This window comes from Rattus rattus, chromosome 18 (genome assembly GCF_011064425.1).
Source record: "Rattus rattus isolate New Zealand chromosome 18, Rrattus_CSIRO_v1, whole genome shotgun sequence".
In the NCBI taxonomy this organism is placed as follows: domain Eukaryota; kingdom Metazoa; phylum Chordata; class Mammalia; order Rodentia; family Muridae; genus Rattus; species Rattus rattus.
In genome coordinates this window covers 12,652,300-12,675,370 of record NC_046171.1, presented here as the reverse complement: position 1 = coordinate 12,675,370, position 23,071 = coordinate 12,652,300, and the positions used below count along the sequence as shown (strand labels likewise).

Sequence of the window (23,071 nt, the reverse complement as noted above, 5' to 3'; positions counted from 1 at the left end):
GTACTGCAGTCAGGAAAGTTCACAGGAGCAACACTTATCAGCCCAATTCTCCTTGGGAAGAAGAGACACGCACCATTTTCCTGCATTGTTCATGGTTCTCATGTCTTTAACTATTATTCTAAGAGGGGAAAGGCACAACATCTACATCTGGTGCAACCGTAACACTAGCAGAGACTGCACAGAAGCTCTGGAGTTCCTGAAGCCTGGGATGGGTTTGGACAGAGCACTGATAGTGGTTTCTGGGAATAATGTACTTGAAGATCTTTGTTTCTGCTGCTGCTGACATGGGTTCCCATAGGACTCACAATAGCAGCTTCTCATCTCTCTCTTCTGTCCCTAGCCAGTGGCTGTCTGTAGGCTCTTTTGTCCTTGGCCAAGGCCAGCACATCAAGGCTTTGTTCTCTAAGGCTTTTCTATTATCCCAGTGTCTTAGGGTTTACTGCTGTGAACAGACACCGTGACCAAGACAACTCTTATAAGGACAACATTTAATTAGGGCTGGCTTACAGGTTCAGAGATTCATCAAGGCAGGAGCATGGCAGTATCCAGGCTGAGAGTTCTGTATCTTCATCTGAAGGTTGCTAGCAGAATTCTGGCTTCCAGGCAGCTAAGATGAGGGTCTTAAAGCCCACACCCATGGTGCCACACTTCCTCCAACAAGGCCACACCTCCTAGTAGTGCCACTCCCTGGGCCAAGCATAAGTCAAATCACCACAACTAATAGACAAAAGTGGGAAAAATGATCTAAACCTCTGTGCTTTTTTTTTTCTTTTCTTCCTGGCCTTATTTTCTTGGCTCTTCAGTAGATTTCCTTAGATTGGTCTTTAAATGATTTTGTGGTGTGATGTCAGAGAAAGAGAACTTGTCTCAAGATAATTCATTAAAATTAACTTCAGGAATCCTCCTCTCTCAGTCTTTATGGGAAACTAGCTGCCCCAGAAGAACTTCCTTGAGTACTCCAGGGTGCATGGAGGGTTTTTTTTTTTTGGGGGGGGGGTCTTCTTGTAGTTCTATTCCTTTCCTGAAACTGCCTTATTCGTTACCCATATTTGGAATGTTGACTTTTTTGAAGGTTATAAATATGCCTTATACTTGTAAGGGAATTAAAGAGCAAACCTCCTTCTACTAAAAGTGTTCGGAACATGGCACTGGGTACCACAAGAAGCATCTATTCTGATGTCTTATCTCTCCTCCATTCCCAGATCCCTGCCATACAGCTTGATCTTTTCCCTTCTTGAATTTCTTTTCTTTCACATTGAATGCCTTTAGAGGACGATTAAACTCTCTATTCCCAGCCCTAGGCCAATCTATAGATTCCCATAACTCATTAATGTCTCCACTAACCGAATTATTGGGTCTCACCCTTTGGAACCCCATCACTGAGTTCCACTCTTTGTATTCTCACTAGATCTAATGTGTGACGTTTGTTGAAGCATGAATATTTATAACACATCGTTTGATTGGAAAACCGAAGTGTGTTCTCGGTGCTCATCTCGGGACCCTGGGCTCTGATCGGGCACAGTGTGATCTCTGTGCTCTGCTTTGCTTCCCTTGACACTGACATGGGGACAATGCGATAGTAAGACAGGTGAATGCAGGTTCTTTTAATCTGGTTGATTGGGACACAGTCTTGAGGTAGCGTGGGGGGAAATAACCTCGTTTCACAGAAGAACAATCATTAAAAAAAAAGTCTCCTAAATATTTTAAAATAAGGATCCAGGTATTGCTGATCTAGAGAAAGGAATGGCACTGTGTTCGTCTTTCACATTGAATAAGACACTAGAGGACGTACTTTGAGATTTTCCACAACCCAAGACAAGGGAAAACTGCATTCTGGTGACTTTAATTTTCTTCTGCTCAGAAGAAAACCTAACACAATAGAGACCATGAAATCATCACAGTTGAAAGTCACCCTTTGGAACTATGTGAGAATGATGTTCAGAACCGTGTCCTCAAATCAATGAATAGGATGCAGCACTGTGAAAGGGACATCCCTTAAGGAAACGCACCGAGGATTCAATCCTACTCCAAATTAAGCTTTTCAGCAAGAAGTGGACTGCTTACATAACAGCAGGTGTGTGTGCTAATAGCATGATTTCACTTTAATTAGCAGCACTCGCTGGCAAGATAATTATGTACATTGTTTACTCCCAACTCTTTTTTAAAGGACCATTAACATTTTTTAGATCTCCTTTTTTTCCCAAACAACACTCTGAAAAGCTTTTAAGCCTTTTTTTTTTATTATTATGAAGAAGAAAAAGTAGGCAAGTGCTTAGGCCAGGGTCTACTGCCCATAAAGGCAGGTGCGTACACACAGCATGTGTGCACAGGTCACACTCTCTCTGGATTTAAAAACGAAAAGTGGACAGGCATTTCACAGTATAGAATTGAGAAAGTGTCTGGAAGAATGGTCTGAGATTTGGGAAAATAGATATTTCCCAAAGGAAAATCACGTGTCTGTCTGAACATGTACCACCACATACAGCCTAAAACGGACAGATTGCTGCTTTTTGTACCAAGTTATAACCCGTTGTGTACACACCCGTCACAGTCACAGAATTGAATTGTTTGGAAAAGCTTCTTCAGAATTTACTATAAAAATTATTTTAAGTGCAAGAAGATCTAGCATTTGCCAAGCTCAGAAAAACTTAAAAGTTTCTGTCACCAGGAAGAAGGGACTTTATTTTCTTGTTTGAAAATTAGCCCATGTGGTGGTTTGAATAGGAAGGCTCCCTGTAGACTTATGTATTTGAATGCTTGGCCCATAAGGAGTAGCACTATTAGAAGCTGTGGCCGTGTTGAAGTAGGTGTGGCCTTGTTGGAGAAAGAGCATCAGTGTGTATGTGGGCTGTGAAGTCTCATATATGTTCAAGCTATGCTCAGTGTGACAAACACAGTCTCCTTCTGCTGCCTGTGCATCAAGATGTAGAACTCTCAGCTCCTCTAGAACCATCTCTGCCTACAGGTTGCCATGCTTCCTGCCATGATGGACTAAACCTCTGAGACTGTTAATATATATATAAATATATATATATATATATATATATCCATTGCTGTGGTCATGTTATCTCTTCACAGCAGTAAAACCCTAAGAGAGGATGATTGTTCAACAGTGCCTTGCAATAGGTGGTGATGGGAATGTGTTTCTCAAAGAAGAAAATATCAGGTAACCAACTGGTTGAATTCTTCTGAAAGACATGGTAGAAAAACATCCTGGATTATTAACCTGCAATGTCATGTCTTAATATTTTCAAACTGACTTATGAGTATTCTGTGTTTGAAAGCATTTGATTTTCAGATCATTTGATGGGCAGGTGAAATCAGAGACAGCTGTGTCAATATACCCTATTATGATATCAAATATAACCTCAGATTAAATTAGGAGATAAATGAAACAATTGTCTATAGTATGTGCTTATAAGTATTAACTATACAATATATAAGAGTATATAAATCAAGATGAAAAGTTTTGTAGTATTACACCTTGATTTTTTTTTTCAGAACTGTTAAGCGTAAAAGCAACTTTTATTCTCCTGTAATTGCCATCTCAGAGGCTTGCTGCCTCTGTCTGCTAACCTAGGCCTAGTTCTGGAAGCTTCTAAGCTTCATACAATCTAATCTAGGCCTAGAATGTTTTCAGCCTCTGAGACTTACTGCTGAATAAGCTCACCCTTTCTTGTTCTTTCTGATCTCTGGCTGGCTGGCTGAACTCACCTGTCCTGGCTCAAAACTCCTTTCCAAACTGATAAATTCAAACTGGTTTCTCCCTTGGCCTCTAACTGAATCGCTCTGCTTGGCTCATAATAATGTTGACAATGTGTCCTAATGAAAGGTTCTCAGAGAGAGCCTTTCCTTGGGAAGGAGACCCTCGAGCCCATTGACCAGACCGAGACCACTGGATGCAATCAGCAAGAGGGTTCATTCTCAGGATACACAGGCACCTGTGGGCACTTCAGTCAACTCAGGGGACTGGCGCGCCCAGCAGAACCAAGGACGGGTTTTTTATAGGGTTCTGGGGAGCAGAAGCAAGCATACAGAAGCAGATGCATGGTTACAGGGACATAATTGGTGGATTCTAACGAGGTGAGGGTTCAGCCTGGGGGCAAGTTCTCTGGCCGCCTTCCTGGAACATAACGGCTGACTCGGCCCTCCACTACGGTGTGGGACCTCTCCCGGGGCTTTCCATTTTCCTCTTTTTCATTGTCAGGCACTTAACCACAATCATCCTGTTGCCAGGCGCTCAACCACACACATCCTGCTTGGCAGCCGCTGTGTTCTCAGTGTTCTGACCCTTCCCTGAACCAGTCATCTTAAGTACAGCCTTGCAAAATGGCATTACTGCTGCTAAGCCGGGGTCTCTCACTAATCTTCTGGCTTTTTCTCATTCTCTGGTTCATTCTGTCTGTACCTGCAACCTGTCTCCGTAAAACTGCCCACCACCATGTGTGCAATGCTCTCGAGTCACCTGTCTTTCCTGTCTGTCATTGTGAGAGTTGGGTGTGTCCCATTTCTGACTATTCTGTCAAGTCTTTCTCTGATTCATCACTTTGTCTGCCACTCAATTAGACATCACTTTCAAAACCGTTGCTTCCTTCTACAAACTAACTTTACCTTCATTGTTTGGGGTTAAAGGTGTGTTCAAAGGTGTGTCTGTATTCTAGCCAGAGGGATTAAAGGTATGTGCTAAGAACTGAGCCACACCACAACTAGAAGCAAGTTTTTTTTTTCTTTCAGTAAATAACACAATCTCGGGGTTCGCAGTGAGATCAAATATCCTACAACAGCTAGATATCAAACACAGGACAAGTGGCTAACTAGGACGCCCATTTAACAAACCAAAGCAGACTCTGGCCACCAGTCCCTCAGTCCCTGTCTGTTACACAATCATCCTGGCTGACATACCCTTAACCTCTCCAGCCAAGAGACTGGGCTGGGCTTCCCTTCTCCCAGTATCCTCTGATCCCTATATGCCATCAGTCATTTTGGACATGCGCCCTCTTGTCTGCTGGTTCCTCTCCCTTCCTCTCTTGTTCTCCCATCCCTCTTCTCTGAAATGGCCCAGTTCAGTCTGGACCTTTCCAGATGTCTCTGGATATATATATATATCCCCTTCTCCTCAGCCATACCTTGGATCACTTGTGTCTTGGTTTCCATTTACCTGGTGCCTAAACCTGGGATTGGAATAAATGAGATCCCTTCCAAGGAGCTTGGCTTCTCTGAACCATGCTGCTAAGCTGACTTCTGTGAGGTATATGTGTGACAATCTGTTACTACTGGCTTCTGCCACTCCCCAAATTTGGTTCCACATTCTAGAGTCCATCATTCCAGCTACTGCACCTCTCCACAGTTCTAACCTTTCCTTGTCTATTCCTTAAGCGTCTTTCCAGCTCCTGGAGCCTTCTACACCCTCCTGGGGGCCCTCCTGAGGTACTAGCCTTCTAGACACTCCTGGGGCATCCTCCTGGGGTACCAGCATTCTACACCCTCCTGGGGCACCCTCCCAGGGTCCCTGCCTTGGTACTTATATCTCTCAGATCTAGCCTGATACACATGTCTGAGTATTTTTCTATGCCCATGTGAGCATATCTTTCCACTGAAGATGCAATTGCAAATTCCCTTTTCCCGAAAGCCTCGGCTTCTCTCTCCTTCCCCCAAGCCTCTACTGGATAAGTGTCACACTGGAGCTTCCTGCTTTGTCTGCTATTACTACAAAGGCCACACCTATGTGCCAGGAACCTCTTCTTGTCCTACTGGGTCCCCATCACATTGAAAAGGATGTTTCTGTGTGATTTGGGACATTTCTCTAGGACAAGTCTCTCATTCTACTTGAGGACACCCGGGTTGAAATTCTTGTCACCACAACACTTCCCTTTGTGCTCAGCTTCTTCATGGGGTCCCATAGCTTTCTTAAGCCAGCATGTTCCTCTCTCAGCTCCTCTAGCCTCCCACGAGGAGCTGCCTGAAGTCCTGCAACTTCCTTAAGTCCTTCTGAACCTCTGTCTCTCAGCTCCCACCTGGAGTTTCCTCTCCTCCTTACAGCTGCCTGCTCTGTCTCTTCTCTATGCTCTCCTTGCTTCTGGGATATTCATGACCTTGAATCCAACTCTTGTATGGAAAATAGATGTTTTTAAACAGCAAACATGTAACTTAACCCTCTCTTGGCTGATGACCTCCTCAGGATGGAAATAACATCCTGTGTGGCTGGCAGCCATCTTTACCAAGGTTAAAGGGTACATGCCATGTGCATTCATCACCATCTTAAGATGACCACAAGATAGTTGTTCAGCACAGAAATGCCACAAGCTTGGCTTTTACGACAATAAAAAATTGGTACTATATATGTTCATAAGTAGACTTTGGACATATTATATTCACCAATTGTCTTTATGGTCAAGCGTAAAATGATTCTTCATGATTTAAAGTCAAATTCCAGTGAGGGTCTGAGGTGGCTGCTTCTAGACACGTGGGAGAGGCAGTTTGCCTGATAGATGAAAATCTGCTTTTAGTACATTAGAGAAAAAAGGCTGGGATTAATATTAAACATAAAACCGTCATCTCTTATGGACAAAGTAGTCTTTCATACCACTGATATGGTACAATTGATCAAAAATATGTAATGTGTTTATATTACATGAAGCCCTAAATATTATTAAATGAGTGAAAAAATTAGACTCATGTAAATAAGCCTCTCTCTCTCTCTCTCTCTCTCTCTCTCTCTCTCCCCCCCCGTCTCTCTTTCTCTCTCTCTCTCACACACACACAAATGCACATAAACACAAGTATACACACACATGCAAGGATTTACATGTTAGAACTTGCCAGCCCCAAAAGTATTTGTAATTTATCAAGGGAGTGAGTTTTTAAATGCATATATTATCGCGTTAACAATAAAGTAAGATATTTTAGGTATCACTAGAAAGACATTTGAAAATTTGAGCTGGCTTGGCATGATAAAGAATTGACACGGTTTTAAGGAAATAGCTCTCTGGAACACTCCAAACACCTAGGATCCTAGTTTAACCGTGACTTGGTAAATCGAACATATGTCATGCCTGTATGTTTCAAAACATAGCAGAAACAGAGAAAGAGCATGCTAGTAGCTGTTCCCCAGGACTTTGAACTACGTATAAGACAGACAGATTTGGTGGCTATGAGGTCTTACCAGTTCCTATGACAGAATGCCAGTTATCAAGAGTAGCAGGGGCAAAGTTTTAGCTTTACTATGTCTCTCCAAGTGAATGGGATGGGAAGTAGAGATAATCAGTCGGTTATGTGGCCTCCTTTATGTCTAACTTGGAGATTTTTTTTTTAAAAGACCTTTCACATGGTTTATATGCAAACATCAAAGCATTCAACAACATAAATTATACAATAAGTACTAAAATATTGACAGCTATCCTACACTTAACTCTTGCACATAGCTACAGACACAGGTAAAACTATAGAGTTCATGACTTTGGAGTGCTCTAAAAGGAAGAACCAATATTTGATTCCACCCCCACAAGATGAGTAGTGGCTATACATAGGAAACTTCAATAATCAAAGTTGAAATCCCAACCTCATATGTCCCTCTTCTTCTGACATGCTCTAACAGGCCCAGAAAACTATATTTGTCCCTTATCGGGAAGGAAGTGTCAATAGGTCAGGGGTTTTTTCACATGTAGCGGATATTAAATTGATTTTTATATGAGCTAAATCGAACAGTAAAACAAGTTTGCATAACACCTCCAGTAATGCTGGCTTTCACTAATGCAGATGTAACCCACTGAGTAGCAATGCTTCTCAGTCTAATTAAGTATCACCCAGCTGTGCCCTATGCCTGAAAGAAATCTGAAAAGGAATTAATATAGCTGTGCATGGGCCTGTAATCTATCCATTTAGGTTTTGTCTTATCAAAACCATATCATTTCTACTGTTCTTTCAGATGCAAAGGTAAGCTGGACGTCCTTAAGCCGGACAGTTAATTAGTTTGAGACTCCCTGGTCAGTGTAGTTTATTTACATTGCAAAATGTTTCTTAAAAACATAACAGAAGGGCTGGAGAGATGGCTCAGTGGTTAAGAGCGCTGACTGCTCTTCCAAAGGTCCTGAGTTCAAATCCCAGCAACCACATGGTGGCTCACAACCATCTGTAATAAGATTTGATGCCCTCTGGTCTGTCTGAAGACAGCTACAATGTACTTATATGAAATAAATAAATTAATCTTAAAAAAAAACAACAGAAAATAAAACTCCCTCTTGAGCAAAATTATAATTAAAGAAGATGACTATAAAAGTGTGGTGATAGGAAGATGTCAGACGGTAACTCCACAATCAAAATATCATTGGATCTGTTTGGAGTGGTATTGGTGATGTTGAAAACAGTTTTCTTAGGGCCTGGAGAGATGGCTCAGTGGTTAAGAGCACTGACTGCTCTTCCAGAGGTCCTGAGTTCAGTTCCCAGCAACCACCTGGTGGCTCACAACCATCTGTAATGAGATCTGATGCCCTCTTCTGGTGTGTCTGAAGACAGCGACAGTGTACTCACATACATAAAATAAATATTTTTTTAAAAAGAACGTTTTCTTATAAAGGCATAGGCAGAAATTTCTAGAAAAAAATTTTTTAAAAATTCCATGGAACAATTTATTTATTCAATCTCTATAAGTTTTATTGTTCTGTGAGCCTGGTACAACAAAAATGTTCTGTTCAAGTTTTAAAGTCGAAAGCACACACAAAAGTGTACAATTTAAATTGTTGTAAAGTCTGAAACTAAAATATCCCAGCATTTAGGGAATCAAGTTGATTTTAGGGACACGAGAAGAGTTTATTTGTCATAAGCATGATATGCCAGAAACATAAACAGACTTGTATATCTTTCCACACTGTCGGAATTTACAAAATAAAAACAAATTTACTAGGCGCTCGTGGTAGCAATTTGTCAGGTAATGCCGCCTTTCTTGGTAATCTGGCCTGTGCAGATGGCGCTCACTTCGTTTCAATCTTTACTACTAATGTTAATTTTCATATCACACGCAACATAGAGCTATATCCGTACATGTACTTCTGCAGTTCACAGGATGGATACGATTTAAGGAGGCTAGAGAACAGTTCAGGAGTTGTTAGAGGACTGATAGAAATGTCAACAGAGTCTGCACTAATCCGCTGACATCCCCAGAACCAGCTACAAAGAAGCTACTGTAGAGATCAGACCACAGGAAAGAGAAGCGCAGGGTTCACCTCAGAGGCAAAGGGGAGAGCCTGGTAGGTCTAGGAAGTGTAGGTCCAGGTCCAAATGAGCTAGCCTGTGAGAGGGCAGAGGACCTCATCAACAGGGTTGGGGAGAACACCTACCATGTCAAGTTCCAGAGATAGCTGGGAGTTTTGTTCCTGTGATTGGCATCTCTCCCCCCCTCCCCCTCCCCCTCCTTCTCCCTCCCTCTCCCCCTCTCCCCCTCTTCCCCTCTCCCTGGAGCGCACTCGACTTTACAAACTACCACTTTCCACTTTCAGTAGTATACCATATCAATTATCAAATAAGAATACCCAAGAAGATATGAATCTTAGGAAAAGAGCAACAGAAAGGTGCTAAGAGGCACGGAGTGCATCAGGACTCAAAGAGTTCCAGACCCTGATCAGAGTCAGAGAGCCCTGATCCTCACTGACCCCCATGAGCTCTGGAAATAGCCCTGTGCTCACAACAGCTCCTAAGCACTAAGAAAGTTATCACTATCAAACCAGTCACAGCGCTGGAGACAAATCAGGCTGCAGGAATTAGGGAAAGAGCCGCAAGAGACAAGCCAGCAAGGGCTTGGAGGGGATGAAGGACAGATTTCACGAGGGAAACGAGGGACACAAGGGTACAAAGAAAAAAATAGAAAACAGCCTTAGGAAAAGCAAGATTTTATCTTCTCATGCAACCAAGTAGTATTTATGGAAACGTATAAATATAAAACTTTACGAAATTTATTGATGTCTGAATGAGTCAACAAAAGCAATTGGAAAACAGAATTAAAAGGAAAGCCATAAAGAGATAAGTGTGAAGGAAGGAAAGAGAAAAAGATAACGAACGCAGGAACATGCAAACCACGTCTTACCACAAGGCAAATTTGTGATGCGTTTGAGCTTCAACAAAGAAATAAATTATGCTGATTTGAATGAAGATGATGTTTTAATTCAATAAATTGAATTTGAAGCAACCCTTCTAAGTAAAAGTGCAAAAGTTTTCTGGCACATAAGGTAGGATGTTAGTTGATGACAGATATCCTGGGAGTCACACGTTGTCACATGCACATCCACATTCTACCTATCAGGTATTTCAAAGTAGATCTCCCAAATTCAAAGCCAAGGGGCAGTAATAATAATCACAATAAATTTTAAAAATAATATAAGTAATAGATAAGTAAAATAAATCAAAATCACTACCTTTCTTGCGTAAGATTTCTGAGTCCATGCAAGAAATTTCAATCTCCCCCATGAAAAGTAGAAATAGAAATGACTAAGGTACATATAATCATTGTCTAAAAATTATTGACAGGTTTTTACACTCTCAAATTCATGATTTTAATAAGGCAAATTTAGGCATGGTCACGTGACATAAGCGGTAGCTCGTAGCATAAGAAAGAAATCAAGAAATGCCTTACCAATATGCAGTCTCTTCAAGGGCAAGGTTTACCTCTGTATGAATTACCAGAGTGTGTAGAATTGCCATCCTCTGAAGAAGCAGGAGATTTGGACGGAGGGAGGGAGAGAGGGGATGGGAAGGGGTTGTGATTAAATTACCATCTCAAAAATAAACAAAAGGTAGAAGGCAAACATACCATCTGTAACAGCATGGAAGTGAAACGTGTGTCAAGTGATGTCAGGCATAGGAAGACAGAAGACAATGTATGATCTGAGACTTTTGATTTCATAGACATTGAGAGCAGAGTGGGTGATGTCAAAGGCTGGGGATGTGATGGGAGACAGGAAAAGGTGAGTTGATGGTGCCGTGTGGTTAGACAAGGGTATGCTGTAAGCTCAGCGGTGTGGTGTATAGAAAGCTAGAAGAGAGAACTCTGTAAGCTTTTGCAATAGAGAAATGGTAATCATACAGACAACCATGTCTAGCTTGGTTTAAATACAACCCGATGTATATATGTCTCAAAATATGTTAGCCCATTGATATATTCAATATTGGTTCCTTGTTTGATAACTAATATAAGTTCAACTTTCTATTTTTAATATATAAGCCATCACAGGATTTCTCAAATTTGTAAAAGGTAGAATGGTAAGACTTTAAAAAGGGAAAAGAAGGTTAAAGAAAAATGGGGGGTGTGTATTATTGGGGTGCTAATCAAAAGACGAATTTTAAAAACACTTGTTGGAGAAATGCAGACCATAATAGGGCTACATATAAAACAACTTCCTTGGGCTTCTGAGTTTTCTGACTTGGATCCTTGGGCACTCTATAGTTAACAGAGCCACCAAGATTATTTATATTCTCAAAAGGGAAGAGAGAGAGGTCACACAGGGGACAGTTTCTGAGATGCTCATCCTGAGGCAGTGTGATCCTCCCTCCAAGGTTGCTTTAGTCAGCAAATCTTTGCTTATGAACCGAAGAACTGAGTCATCAGATCTGGTCCACTCTGCTAGGCTGCTGATAATTTTACCTTGATTTTCTTACAGCTTTTACTTTGATTTGAAAAGACAAATGACCTAATGGACAACTTCATGTTGGTGTCGTAAATGTATCCATGCTTGTTACTGTGTGTGTGGGGGGGGGGATGTGTCTGAGTGTGGGCCTCCAATGTGCACTAAATCCTCACCCTCGTGTGACAGATCTTCACGGTCCAGCATTTAACTTACAATGGGACTTTGGCTAGACCATTAGGAAACCAGGTAGTGATATTATATTCTCTCTCTGTATGCAAATAAGAATGATCATATTCAAGTAGAGGTAAGTTGGCACTTCTATGGCCGTCCCGGTGTGTGACATTTTCTTTCTGTTACTGCTTTGCATCAGCACAGAAGAGTGATGTGTAGACACTTGTCACATAGATGCTGTGGTGGTTTGAACATGCTTGGCCCATGAAGTGCTACTATTAGGAGGTGTGGCCTTGTTAGAGGAAGTGCATCTCTGTGGGGGTGGGCTTTGAGGGCTCCTAGTGCTCAAGCTCTGCCCCTTGTGAAGAAAGTCTCCTCCTTGCTAAAACTGGACCAAGATGCAGGACTCTCAGATTCTTCTCTGTCCAAAACCACATCTGCCTAGATGCTGTCAAACTTCCTGTCATGATGATCATGGACTGAACCTCGGAACATGTAAGCCAGCCCCAATTAAACGTTGTCCCTTATAAGAGTTGTCTTGGTCATGGTGTCTCTTCACAGCAGTAAAACCCAACTAAGAGGTTCTGAAGAGGTTAGGTAGAATAAGTGACGTCTATAAGCAGGAGATCAGTGGGGACAAACACATGGAAACACAGTGAAGAATTAAAATGGCATGGGATAGAGAAATAGATAACCTAACACACCATTTCAATGCCCTGATGAAGTTGAAGTTACACACACAACAGATTTGTGGGATGCATACATCCCCAAAAGAACCTGCAGCTTGAAGTTTACTGTGAATAAAGTTGAATAAAACAATGTCCATTGAGTATATATGAGAAGAAAATAATTAAACCTTGAAATTAAAGTTAAAGGCGAAGGCGTATGAGTCTCTGGAAGCATTCATTGACCTCATTCGAGGAGTTTTGTAGTTTCTTGATTTCTACTGAAGTCTACGATCTCCAGTTGCTGTTGTAGCTACTGTGTGCCCTAGGTCATCTAACATTACTTTCTGCAAATGTTCTTTCTGGATTTTTGTTGCTTCCTTGTCAAAGACACCTTGGTTGCATTTATGGGGCTACATTTTTGATTATTTAATCAACTTGCCTATTGTTTTATTAGCATCACATTGTCCTGATAGCAGGGACTTTATTGTACCCACAGTCCCTTAATAATTGGCATTTGTAATTTTCTATTTTTAGTCAGAAGAGAAGAAGGAAGGAAGGGTAGGGGAAGAAGAGAGGAGAACAGAACAGAAAGGGGCAAATAAAAGGAGGTGAGGAAGGGCCAGCAGGGGAGAAGGAAGATTTATGGGAAACAAAGTGAAGGAGAGGAAGAGAGAGGAGGCAAGGGCAGGTGCCTATGAAAAGTGGCTCTTTGTTAGTTTTGTTTTGGCTTTGGGGAGGGAGTATGTGAATTATATATAAGTATGTCACTTAGTGTCTGTGTTCCTCCAAGTGGGCCAGGGAACCATAACTGCTGTGATCTTCCTCTGCTCTTTCACACCTGAATTAGCTCTTAACTTCAGCTCCACAAAATGACCTCCTTATGAACACAGTAGGAAGAAGAAATTACAGTCGAAATGTATTGATAAGGGAAGCTGTGGATATTTAAAGATATAACAAGGGAAGGAAAAAGGGCATTTATAAATGTTAGGTTAATTTTGTCAAAACAGTCAGTCTTGAGACATTGACAGGTGCTAAGATATGCTCAGAGTCTTGCTGTGATTTGAATTTCTTTAGTAGCCCATCAGAAGTTAGAATAAAGTCCTATAGAGGGTGGCACTATTAGGAGGTGTGGCCCTGTTGGAGGAAGTGTGTCACTGTGTGGGCAGACTTTGAGGTCTCATATGTGCTCAAGCTATACCCCATGTGACAGCTATACCCCATGCTTCCTGTGGATTAACTCTTGACTTCTTCAGCACCATGTCCGGCTGCATGTCACTATGCATCCCACCATGATCTAAGCCTCTGAAACTTTAAGCCAAACCCAATTAAATGTTGTCCTTTATAAGAGTTGCAGTGGTCATGGTGTCTCTTCATTGCAATGGAAACCCTAAGACACTTATTTAAAATCTATTTGTCAACTATTCATTCTCTATCATCTATCGTCTACTATCTATAACCTATGCCATCTATTATTTAGCTATCATCTCTGTGTCATCAATTTATAATTTGTGTGATCAATTTATGTATCACTTATTATCTATCAATCAACTATGTATATGTCGTCTATCTTTATATATTCATCTATATGCCAATCTTTGTCTATATCTCTTATCTATCAATTTCTATCTGACACTATCTATTTGTCGGTCCATAATCTATTAATTACATGTACTTAGTACTGTGAGTCCTCATAGGAGCAATTTAATGTTTGTAGGATTTTTATTGTTTCCCTTTTGTTTGTTTTTTTTTTCAGGTGGCTTTTGTTAATATTTTCTCCTCCTAGGATGTGTTACAAGGCACCGTACTGTCACTGAGGCCATACAATAGTTGCCTGGAGTTTTTCTATTTCATCAAAATTTCATATGGTGACTTACTCTCATAAGCAACTCGGCATAGGTCTCCATTTCTTTATCATTTTCTCTGTTCACTTTTTATGATGTCATTCTTCCTATTTTATTAGCACAGGGAATTTGCAGCATTTTCATCATCAATTAATAACAATAGAACTTTTCTGAAACTTCCAGCGCCAGACAAAAGGTATCTAATTTTATGACTATTTCTACTTCTGGCATATTTTCTGCAACAGGAAATCCTATTCACCAGGTCATAGCCTACGATAAGCTTTCTTGGTTCCCTCCACCTCTTCAAACATAAATCCATATGAAAATAGAAAGGTAGCAATTTCACAGTGCCCAACCTTTAATCAGTTCATTCCATGCACCGTGATGGGAAGGACGGTGAAGTCGAACGTTAGACTTTATTTCTCCGCTTAAGTGGCAGGTGAAATAAAAATGGTGACCGGTCTCAGAAGCAGAAAGAGTTGGTTCACCTCCACTGCTCAGCCTTGTTAGTTTCTCTGAGACTTAACTTTATCCGGGAATATTCTCTACAGAAAAACTATGTGACATAAGAAATGGCGGGGCCATGAAACCGTGTGTTCAGCTACACACATGCACATTGACATGCATTAAAGGTCATGCAACACACATTATAGGTCACACATGAAGACACCTCCAATAGGCACATTTATTGCTTCCGTTACTCTGTTGCTGTGGAGAACACCATGGCCCACAGCAACCTGTGAAGGAAAGGATTTACTTTTGATTACACATCGTAGTCCCTCATAGTGGGATGTCAAGTCAGGAACTTGAGACATGAATCTGGGGACAAAAACTGAAGCACTGAGACAATGGAAGAATGCTGCTTGCTAACTTGTTTTTCAAGACTTGATACACTTACTTTCTTATATATCCCAGGACCATGTGCTCAGGGATGACACCATCCACAATGGGACTTCACAGCTCAGACATTAATAAAGAAAATGACCCACATACGTGCCCCACAAGACAACCTTTTTTAGGTTGGGGTAATCTCTTCCCAGCTGACGCTAGCTGTGTCAAATAGACAAAAGCTAACCCAGACAGCCATCTGTGCTATGATGCCTATCCCACGGTAGAAAGGCTTGGCAGTAACACAAGACTTTTTCAATCATTAATACTTAGCTCAAGGCATGGAACTCATAGTCTAAGCCTGACAAACTTGCTACAGTTTGGAGCAAGTTATTACATATATTCAAGCTCTATAGAACATAATTTTCCACTTTGACAAATCATGACTCTACTTCTTACAGACAAGCAACTACATCAAATTATTCTGAACATCAGTGTCTGGTTACCCCTGAGTGTGGGGTATGAAGACACCCCACATGTTAGGCAGATTGTACCTGAGTATATGAACTAATGCAAAGCAGATTTGTACTCAGTGGTATTTTCTATTATACAAGATGCACGGTGTGCATGAACTTTAAAATACAGAATTTTTAAATCATGATTCAGTATATAAAGGAATAACAAATAATATTTTTATTTAATATCTTAAGGTGGCTAGATCTCACTTTACTCATTGATGGGTTTTTCTATAAGCTTTATAGGAATACAACATCACAAGTGACTTTATAATACCAATGAATTACTTAGCACAAAAGCAGGTTCTTTTATGTCATTCCATTCATTTCTAAAATATGAAAGAGAGAATATGCCACCATAGCTGGGATTCTATTATTAAAAGAACTCTAGGTCTCCATCTGGGCCCCGAAGTTAGCACTGTGGCACAGATTTCTAAACCCAAATCCTGCCTGCAGAGAGCTGGACTCCAAGGATTGCTGTCACTCCTAGGTTAACAGGTGAGACAAACACTTTTGCTCCAGTAACTGGCTAAAGAGGGACACACCAGGAGACCACAGGGCACAGGAACTGCGGAGAAACTAGGGACAGGATCTTTCTGGTCTCCATCTGTGCCCCAGAGGAGTTAACCCTGTGGTACAGTGCTCCATACCCAAATCACACCTTGAGAGAGCTGGTTGCCCAGAAATGCTGACACCTAAGATCACGGGCTCATAGATCACTGAGACAGACCCCGGTCAGAGACAGTAAGAACAACTAACACCCGAGATAACCACAAGGAGAGAGACAAGCACAAGAACCTAAGCAACAGAAACCAAGGCTACTTGGCATCAACAGAACCCAATTCTCCCACTACAGCAAATCCTGGAAATCTGCAGAAAGCAAGATTTTGATTTACCATCACAACTCATGAAGATGTTAGAGGATATTAAGAAAAACATAAATAACCCCCTTAAAGAAATACGGGACAACACAGGTAAACAGGTAGAAGCCCTTAAAGAGAAAACACAAAAAATCAACCAGGTGAAGGAGTCAGAAAAAACCATCAGGGATCTAAAAATGGAAATAGAAACAATAAAGAAATCACAAATGGAGACACCCCTAGAGAAAGAAAACCCAAGAAAGAGATCAGGAGTCACCACATACAAGAATACAAGAGATAGAAGAGAGAACCTCAGGTGCAGAAGATACCATAGAAAACATTAACATAACAGTCAAAAAATGCAAAATGTAAAAAGCTCCTAACCTGAAATCCAGAACACAATGAGAAGACCAAACCTAAGGATAATAGGTTTAGAAGAGAGCGTGAATTACCAACTTAAAGAGCCAGTAAATATCTTCAACAAAATTATAGAAGAAAACTTCCCTAGCCTAAAGAAAGAGATGCCCATGAACATAGAGGAAGCCTCCATACAAAACTCCAAATACATTGGACCAGAAAAAGAAATTGCTCCTGTCACATAATAGTAAAAACACCAAATGCACGAAGAAAGAAAGAATACTAAAAGCAGAAAGGGGAAAATGTAGAGTAACATAAAGGCAGACCTATAAGAATTACACCAGACTTCTCACCAGAGACTATGAAAGCCAGAAGATCCTGGGCAGATGTCATACAGATCCTAAGAGAACACAAATGTCAGCCCAGGCTTTTTTTTATATATATATATATATTTTATTATTATTAACTTGAGTATTTCTTATACACATTTCGAGTGTTATTCCCTTTCCCGGTTTCCGGGCAAACATCCCCCTCCCCGTTCCCCTTCCTTATGGGTGTTCCCCTCCCAACCCTCCCCCCCTTGCTTCCCTCTCCCCAACAGTCTAGTTCACTGGGGGTTCAGTCTTAGCAGGACCCAGGGCTTCCCCTTCCACTGGTGCTCTTACTAGGATATTCATTGCTACCTATGAGGTCAGAGTCCAGGGTCAGTCCATGTATAGTCTTTGGGTAGTGGCTTAGTCCCTAGAAGCTCTGTTTGGTTGGCATTGCTGTACATATGGGGTCTCGAGCTCCTTCAAGCTCTTCCAGTTCTTTCTCTGATTCCTTCAACGCAGCCCAGGCTATTATAGCCAGCAAAACTCTCAATTAACATAGATGGAGAAACCAAGATATTCCATGACAAAACCAAATTTACACAATATCTTTCCACAAATCCAGCCCTACAAAGGATAACAGATGGAAAACACCAACACAAGGAGGGAAACTACACCCTAGAAAAAGCAAGAAAGTAATCTCCTGGCAATAAAACCAAAAGAAGAGAGACACACAAACAGAATTCCACCTCTAAATATGAAAATAACAGGAAGCAACAATCAGTATTCCTTAATATCTCTCAACATCAATGGGCTCAATTCCCCAATAAAAAGACATAGACTTATAGACTGGATACATAAAGAAGACCCAGCATTTTGCTGCATACAGGAAACACACCTCAGAAACAAAGACAGACACTACCTCAGAGTAAAAGGCTGGAAAACAATTTCCAAGCAAATGGTCAGAAGAAACAAGCTGGAGTAGCAATTCTAATATCAAATAAAATCTACTTTCAACCAAATATCATCAAAAAAGATAAGGAAGGACACTTCTTATTCATCAAAGGAAAAAATCCACCAAGATGAATTCTCAGTCCTAAATATCTATGCTCCAAATGCAAGGGCACCTACATTCAAAAAAGAAACCTTACTAAAGCTCAAAGCACACATTGCACCTCACACGATAATAGTAGGAGATTTCAACAACCCACTCTCATCAATGGACAGATCATGGAAACAGAAATTAAACCGAGACATAGAGAAACTAACAGAAGTTATGAACCAAATGAATTTAACAGATATTTATAGAACGTTCCATCCTAAAACAAAAGGATATATCTTCTTCTCAGCACCTCATGGTACCTTCTCCAAACAGGCCTCAACAGATATAGGAAGATAGAAATAATCCCATGCATCCTATCAGATCACCACAGACTAAAGCTGGTCTTCAATAACAACATAACAACAGAACGCCCACATATACATGGAAGTCGAACAATACAATACTCAATGATAACTTGGTCAAGGAAGAAATAAAGAAAGAAATTAAAGACTTTAAAAAATTAAAGAATTTAATGAAAATGAAGGTACAACATACCCAAACTTATGGGACAGAATGAAAGCTGTGCTAAGAGGAAAACTCATAGCCCTGAGTGCCTCCAAAAAGAAACAGGAGAGAGCATACCTCAGCAGCTTGACAGCACACCTAAAAGCTCTAGAACAAAAAGAAGCAAATACACCCAAGAGGAGAAGAAAGCAGGAAATAATCAAACTCAGGGTTGAAATCAACCAAATAGAACAAAAAGGACTATACAAAGAATCAACAGAACCAGGAGCTGGTTCTTTGAGAAAACCAACAAGATAGATAAACCCTTAGCCAGACTAACCAGAGGGCACAGAGAGTGTCCAAATTAACACATGGAGCCCCATGTCTCCAGCCACATATATAGCGGAGGATGGCCTTGTTGGGCGTCAATTGGAGGAGAGGTCCTTGGTCCTGTGGAGCTCAATGCTCCAGTGTAGGAGAATGTCAGGGTGGGGAGGAGTGAGGGAGCGTATGTGGGGGTAGAGGAGCACCCTCATAGAGACAGGGGAAGGGAGGATGGGATAGGGGGTTTTCAGAGGGGAAACCGGGGAAGGGCATAACATTTGAAATGTAAATAAATAAAATATCCAATAAAAAATAAAGATTCAGAGTTAGGACCCACAAAAAAAAAATTCTGAAATTCTTAGAAGACTGAGCATTTCTGGATTACTTAAGACTCATAGCCCCAACACATAATTTTCCTATGAGTTAAAATGTATTTGAAAGAAGAAACCAGTAAGGAAAATTAATTCATTTACATGAGCACCTAATTTCTTTCTGCTCTTTCAGGGCTCTAATTTTGCAAATAAAATGGGGGGGGGAAAGCATGGAAGTTTACTATGTAAATTTAGCTGTGACATAATAAACAGCACAGGCCCCTCAATACCTGTGAACCTATTCCCCCAGGAGCTGTGTAGCGAACCATGGCCAGTCAAGAATTTGGTTCTACTCGGTTTAACTGATCAGAATGACTGCTGTATTTTCTAGAACCGGTTTTCTCCATAGCAGCAGATTTCATCCTTTGCGTTATGATCCTTCATCCATGTCTGCATGATTCTTAACCTATGATGGTTCCCGCCAGCATTGCTATGCTCTATACCTTCGGATCCACGGGCAGCTTTCAGACTTTAACTGTCTTCTAATCTTGCACATACAGAATTCTGAAGCCATTGTCCCTTTGGCTTCATCAAGCTTGTGCTTGGGGATCAACACCTAGCCTGGCCTTGTACCAATTCTTGACCAAACACATCATTAGCTATTCGCCTACTAATGAGCGGCAACTTGTAAAACTCTGTGTCCACTTTGAGTGTAGGTGACCACATAAAAAGGACCTTACCAGATTTTAAATGATCCTATCCCCTTAACTTATACTTAAGTAATCATTCCATAAACCAGTCAGTAAGTATATGTCATTTCCAATTATCATTACCATTGAATAATACAATATTCTGAGGCTCACTGAAATCTCTGGGGGCGGGAGAGGAACGGAAAGGAGAGTTATAAGGATACACATTTTAATGACAATGTTGCAAAATGCTGGGGAGCTTCCATGGGTGTTGCAGTGCATTGAAGGAACACCAAGAGTAGTCAGAGCATCCTCTAATGAATGCTTCCTTGGGAAAGCACTGCCAATGGAACTTAATGAATGGAGACTCTTCTTAGATCAGGAAATGGTTTGTCTTCTCTTAAGTCTATAAGATTGTGTGCAATATGGCCAAATGCCAGTACAGCTCTGAATTAAATTTTTGCTCCTTTTATGAGGAAAAAAAATGTAATATTATCAAATGCTGCTTTTTCACTAGAACCTAATGAAAACGTATGCTTTAAATTTGAGTCTGGTTTATGTCCTAACGTTCACATAGGGAAGGCCAGTGTAATCAAACACGTTTTCTAGGCTGGAAAGATGTTCAGTGGTTAAGAGCACTGACCTAAGAGCTCAGTTTCCATCACCCAAATCCGGGGACCACCATTCACTCCGAGGTATCTGACCCTCCCATACTGCAGGAACCCACATGCATGTGCACATACATGTACACACACATATACGCAGATAATAATAATAAATCTCTGAAGTAAAAGAGCGCAGTTCGACCCTGGCATTCAAAGACACCCACTGAATGAACAGCCAGAGTTTCAGATCGAGTTTAGGGGCAGCTGGACTCTGACTTACTCTGTTTATGTCAATACAGCTTTCTAAGCAGTGTCAACTTCCAATATAGAAATAAAAGGATGGGTTTTGTCTGTTTGTTCTCTAATATGGAGTGATGTGGATGGCTTTTTGCTGTCCTATTACCAAAGTCCGATGAGATGCTCTGCCAAGGTGTTACTTGGTCTTATGAACTCTAGATCAACATTAAAGAGACCTACGTCTCTTCAAGGACTTTAGTGTTTGCTTCCGTCTCTCCTTAACAATAGCCTACAGTGATGTGACATTTCTGTATGCATTGGCTCCTGTCATTTATAATCTGCACCCAGAGATATTTCATACACACCCTGATGAATGAGCAGAGCATTCCCTAAGGCTGGCCTTCCTGTGTCTCCTCACAACATCAGAGGTGAGCTTATAACCCCCTGGTGGAGTCAAGAAGAAAACCTTCACCCCAAATATCATCAGTCGGAAGATCAAAGAAGAGGGCAAAAGGAAAATAACAATGAAGAAGGAAAAGTGTGAACCAGACAGAGACCACCAGCGTGAGGGGCATGGACCGTGACGTGGCTGCCCAGAAGTGATCCAGTCCCAATCCAACTTTGAGCAGGGTCAGGCAGAAATGAAGATAAAGGCGGGGGGGGGGGTATAAGAGAGTGGATATGGCAGACATGGGGCCTTCTCATATCATCAACATCAAAAAAGAAGGAGGAGGGGAGGGGGAGGAGGAGGAGGGAGAGGAGGGGAAGGAGGAGGGGGAGGAGGGGGAGGAGGAGGACAAGGAGGAGGAGGAGGAGGAGGAGGAGGAGGAGGAGGAGGAGGAGAGGAGGAGAGGAGGAGAGGAGGAGGAGGAGGAGGACAAGGAGGAGGAGGAGGAAGAAGAAAAGAGAAACAGATGAAAAAACCAAGCAGATCCTGCGCATGCTGGAGAAGTATGATTTCATCGATGGCCCAGGTCTAAACAATGGCACACAGAACATTCCAGTGCGGCTGCCACTGACTCATTCAGGGTGGCTTTTCAAGGAGGAGAGTGAAGAGCCAGACGTTAAGCCTTTTTCTGCTGGCCCCAGGGAAGAAGACGTGGAGGTGGATATGCCAGCTGTAAAAGTGAAAGGGGAGCCATGATCCCCTCCAAGAGCATCTAGGAAGACCCCTGGACTTCCGAAGGATGCATCTGTAGCAGAGAGGCTGGGGGAGTTGATCCTCACCGAGAAGGAGGAGCTACCCTTCCCTGGGCAGCCGCCCACTCAGGACATCAAGTCTGTCAAGACAGAGGTACAGGGCGAGGATGGACAGATGGTAGTCATAAAGCAGGAAAAGGACCCGGAAGCCAGGCTAGCTGAGAATGCTTGTACCTTGGCTGACCTGACAGAGGGTCAAGTGGGCAAGCTACTCGTCTGCAAATCAGGGAAGGTGCAGCTCTTCCTGGGATGTGACCATGGGAACAACCTGTTCTTTCCTGCAGGAATTGGTGTCTGTGGGCCTTGGGGACAGCAGGACTGGGGAGATGACAGTCCTGGGACAGGTGAAGCACAAACTCGTATGTTCTCTTGATTTTGAATCTCTCTTGGATCACAAACACCGGTGAAATGGACACATGGAGGAGGATGGTGACTGTGCCCCTGACCGCTGCCTGCTCCAGTCCTTTGTTCTCAAAGACATGCAGCCCAGAAGGGGCCTCTTTAGCCCACTCATTGCAGCTTTTGGTGGCGGTAGTCCCGTCCCCCCAACCCCCACACTAGGGCCCATGCTGCCCCTCCCCCCCTCCAGCAGCTGTGAATGGGACCTTACACAACACCGGTATGGAAACATCCTCCCTGGATAGTTCATCCTTCTGGGAACCTGACCCTGGCTATTTATTTTTTTATTTATGTCTTAATCCTCAACTGACTGCATCCTCCCAAAGCAGGACCGGGCAGGCTTCTTTATGGGGAGCCATGGGCTACAGGGACGGAAAGGGGAGGGGCTCAAGCGGGTAGGAAAGAACCGGTATGGCATGGAACTGGAGACTTAAAACTCAGTCCCAGCTCACTGGTTTCTAGTTCTGTGTCCTTGAACAAACTACCTACCCTTTGTGAGCCTCAGAGTCCTCACCTGACACGTGAGGATAACACCTACCTCACAGGGTTGCTGTGAGGATCAAATGGAATGTTGTAGGATGAGAACTCCTTGCACAA

At 41.9% G+C, this 23,071-nt stretch overlaps 1 pseudogene; it reads left to right on the top strand.

Moving 5' to 3' along the window:
• Positions 1-22,482, top strand: part of LOC116887639 — a 54,847-nt pseudogene extending 32,365 nt beyond the window's left edge.
• Positions 22,483-23,071: the final 589 nt, after the last annotated feature.